The 4751-nt window shown below is 39.7% G+C and overlaps 1 pseudogene; it reads right to left on the bottom strand.

Annotated features, from left to right (window-relative positions):
• Positions 1 to 379: 379 nt before the first annotated feature.
• LOC133762132 (ubiquitin carboxyl-terminal hydrolase 1-like) lies at positions 380 to 1464 on the bottom strand (annotated as a pseudogene).
• Positions 1465 to 4751: the final 3287 nt, after the last annotated feature.

Here is a 4751-nt window from a genome sequence, read left to right on the forward strand (position 1 = left end):
TGGGCCATCTTCTACCTTTTCCAGGCCATAGCAGAGAGATGGATCAAAGGGTCTGTCACCCATATCGGATGCCGTCACTTCAGGCCAGCCCCCCGAATCTTAATCATAATTTTCATCCTAATATTAACTCGACAGCCTAACATAACCGTAACCCTAAAAAAAAATACCAAACTTAAGTGTAGCCCTAAACCTAAGCATAACACTAATCCAAAACTGGTTGAACACTAGCCTTAACCTTAACCCTAACCCTAACACAAACAAAAGCCAGAACCCAAAACATAACCCTAACACTAACCCTAAACTCTAATAGTAACTCTCACCCTAAGAGACCCCAAACCTTTGCATAGCCCTAACCTTCTTTTTTCAGTTGTTAAACAGTTTAAAGTTCATTGACCTTATGTTCTGGAGATTCAAGACCACAAAGATTAGTTGTGTTATCAGTTTCATACTTCCCCAAGTCTTCTTCAAGACCACATTCATTTTCTTGAGAGTGTCCTTTGGATCCTTGGTTTGTTGTTACTTTTCCCAGACTACAGAATTTAGAAAGAAGGCTGAATTGCTTAGCTGAAGACTTTAACCAATTTGTTTTTGCTCTTGATTTCTTTTGTGAGGGTCTTGCACTATTCATTTTCAGAAATACACTTGGGGATTATTTTAGAAGGAATATCTAATGTGTCACCTGTAGCTTTTCTTTTTGATCTAGTTTGTCTCTGGTTCTCTTCCAGTAACTGGTGTTCCTAGGACACTTGAACTTTTTTCTTCGTGTTACCAAATTCAGAGTCACTTTTTTTGTCATTTCCTTTTGGGAGCTTTTCTTTATAGTCTTCAGAATTCCTCATAATATCACTCATTTTCTCTTTCTGATCAAATTTCTCTTCTACCTTAGGTAATTCTGCCACATTTTTTACTTCTTTTATGAGTTGGCATGCTTCTTGAATGTTTCCCAAAATACACTGTAATATTTCCTATGCATCAAGCTGTAGACATCCTTCACACATAGGATTGAGTTCCCTGAGTGTGTTAAGCAGTTGCCTTGGTTGAGTAGCAAGTTCATCAGTATATTTCTCTGAATTTAAGAGAAAACTAGCCTCGAATGTTCAACTGAAATGATTAAACTGCATATCAGTTTATAACTTGCCAAAGAATCTTCTTTGCAATTTCTCTTATCTCTCTGACTGGCTTTATCCTTTAGAGCGTCTTTCTTTCTTGAAATAATGTTAAATAAGTGCTTCACTCCAGATTTAAAACCAGGACAAAAATATAATACATTTCAGATCTTCTACATTCAGAAGCTTTTTCTTCATATTCTTTAGGATCTGTAAAATCCAAGGCTCTCTTCGTTTTCTTTTTCTGAAAAATCTTCAAGGAAAGTCTGTTTTTCTTGGATGGACTACCTCTTGAAAGCCCATTACTTTCACTAGGTATGACACCAGGCATTTTCCCTTCAAATTTAAAGGAGTTGACAAGAATTAAGATAGCTGTAATCACTAGTTATATCTGGCCATGGCCCAAACACAGTCCGCAGTGCTGACACAGGCGAGTCCAACCTGGAAGTGTGAGTGTGACAGGTGAGTCCCTGTCCCAAGCCTGCAAGGCCCTAACCAAAGGAAAAACTGGCTGGTCACCCTCCCATGGGGGAGTGACTATCCACTCACAAGAGTGGGAACCCAGGCAGCTGCTCTGTCCTGCCTGATGCCAGTGCCCACTACATTCAAAGAGTGGTGCCTGCCTGTGCCCACTTTGAGTGACAAAGAGCACAACAAGCTGGGTCCCACTCACCAAGTGCCTGAACTGCTAGGGGTCTCCCCACTCCCAACATAGCCCTAACCTTAAATGTAACCCTAGTCCAAGCCTAAACCTAAACCTAATGTTAACAGTAAACCTAACACAAGATCAAATCCTAACTTTAATCCTAAAGCCTAACTTTAGCTCTAACCCTAACAAAATCCCAAACCTACATGTGGCCCTAACCCTACTCTAACCCTAACCCTACCCCTGGCCCAAAACCTATCCCTAACCCTCTCCCTAACAATAACCCTAACACATGCCTAAACCCTAATCCTAACCCTTATCTTAACCTTAACTCTACATCCTAATCCCAACCCTAACTAATGAAATCTTAAACATAACTCTAGCCCTAGCCAACATTTACCCTAATCCTAAACCTTACCCTAATGGTAACCCTAATACAAGCCCAAATCCTTCATGCTAATGCAAAACTTAAACCCTAATACTAACCTTAATACTAACCCTAACCTAAACAAAACCCCAATCCTAAGTGTAGGCATTATCCTAATCCTAACCCTAACCCTGACTGAACACTAACACTAACCCTAAATAGAAGCCCTACCCAGAAACCAAAACCTAAATCCTAACTCTAACCCTAACCCTAGCCCTAAACCCTAACACTAAAGCTCCCCAAACCAAAAACTAACCTTAGCAAAACAATAAACCTAGCCTGAACCTAACACTAACCATCATCCTAACCTTAACTCTACACCCTAATCCCAACTCTAAGCCTAATGAAACCCCAAACATAAGTGTAGCCCTAATCCTAACCCTGGACCAAAACCTAAAACTAATCCTACCCCAAACACTAACCCTAAATCTGAACCCTAACCAGAACCCTAATCCTAATGTTAACAATAGCTCTAATGCTTGCCCTAAACTGTAACACTAACCATGACCCTGGCTGAACCATAATGCTAACCCTAAACCCTAGCCAGAACAATAAACTTAACCCTAACACTAGAACATAACCATAACCCTAAATTCTAACACTAACTTTAACCCCCCCTCCAAAAAAAAAAAAAAAAACCACCACCAAATCATAGCATAGCCTAGCTCTAACCCTAACACTGGAATGAAACCAAACCCTAGCCCTAATATAAGTCAAACCCAATAGGCAAACCTAATGCAAGTTGGAAACCTAACCATGTCATCCTAACTTAGCTCTAAACACTTACACTAACATTAACCCTAAAGAAATCCCAACCTAAGCTAACCCTAACCCTAACACTATTCTTAACCTTAGGCCAAAGCCAAAACCCAACCTTAACCCAAACATGAACCTTATAAGCAAACCTAAGGCAAGCCATAACCCTAACACAAACACTCATCCTAATCTTAACTATACATCCTAATCCTAATGCTAACTCTAACAAAACACAAAGATAAGCATAGCATAAACCCTGACCCTAGCCTGAACACTAACCCTAACCCTAAACCGTAACCCTAGCCAGAACCTTAACCATAAACCTAATACTGTGCCAAACTCTAATGAAACCCCTAACCTATGCATAGCTCTAATTCTAAACCTAACCCAAACCCTAACAAAACCCAAAGATAAGCATAGCATAAACCCTGACCCTAGCCTGAATGCTAACCCTAACCCTAAACCGTAACCCTAGCCAGAACCCTAACCATAAACCTAATACTATGCCAAACTCTAATGAAACCCCTAACCTATACATAGCTCTAATTCTAAACCTAACCCAAACCCTAGCCTGAACACCATTTCTCACCCTAACCCTACAGTATAACTAACACACTCCTGGCCCCTAAATCTTACCCTCCTCTTTTTTTTAAACTTTTATTTAATGAATATAAATTTCCAAAGTACAGTTTATGGATTACAATGGCTTCCCCCCCATAACTTCCCTCCCACCCGCAACCCTCCCCTTTCCCGCTCCCTCTCCCCTTCCATTCACATCAAGATTCATTTTCAATTCTCTTTATATACAGAAGATCAGTTTAGTATATATTAAGTAAAGATTTCAACAGTTTGCCCCCACATAGCAACACAAAGTGAAAAAATACTGTTGGAATACTAGTTACAGCATTAAGTAGCAGTGTACAGCACATTAAGGACAGAGATCCTACATGATATTTTTAAAAAATTGATTACTTTTGTATGCAATTTCCAATTTAACACCAGGTAACCCTATACCCTAATCCTTACCCTAAGCATAATGATAGTCCAAACATAGTAGTCCTATTCCTAACACTATACTAATGAGAACCCTAATCCTAACCCTACACCCAAGGGTAGTCAGAATGATAACCCAAACATTAACATAGCCCTAACCATAATCCTAAACCCTAACATTAACCCTAACCTTATCAAATTCTGAAAGCTAAGCATATTATCTAAAAACCCTAGCCAGAAAGGTAAATCTAACTCCAAAACTGGTCCAATTCCTAGCCCTAAACCATAACATTATCTCTGTCCCTAATGGAACCACAAACCTAAGTGTAGCCCTAATCTTTATCCTAACCATAAACCTAATCTGAAACATACCCCTAAACCTAATCCTAACCTTAACCCAATGGTAAGTCTAATGCAAGCTTGAACCCTAACTGTAACCATAATTCTAACCCTAACCCTAATTGTCAACACTCTTTCTAACCCTAACAAAACTCCAAACCTAAGCATAGCCCTAACACTAACACTAACCCTAGCTGAAACCAAACCCTAACTCTAACATGAACACAAACTCTATGGGTAAGTCTAAGGCAAGCTGGAACATTAAACATAACCCTCATCCTATCCTAAATCCTACATCCTAATCCAAATCATAATCCTAATGAAACTGCAACCATAAGCATGGCCCTAACCCTAACCCTAAACCTAACCCTTTCTGAACCCTAACCCTAACCATAACCCTAACTCTGGCCCAAAATCTAACCCTAACATTAATCCTAAACCGAACCCTAACTAGAAGCCTAACCCTAAACCTAACACTAGCCCT

This window comes from Lepus europaeus, chromosome 6 (genome assembly GCF_033115175.1).
Source record: "Lepus europaeus isolate LE1 chromosome 6, mLepTim1.pri, whole genome shotgun sequence".
Lineage (NCBI taxonomy): Eukaryota > Metazoa > Chordata > Mammalia > Lagomorpha > Leporidae > Lepus > Lepus europaeus.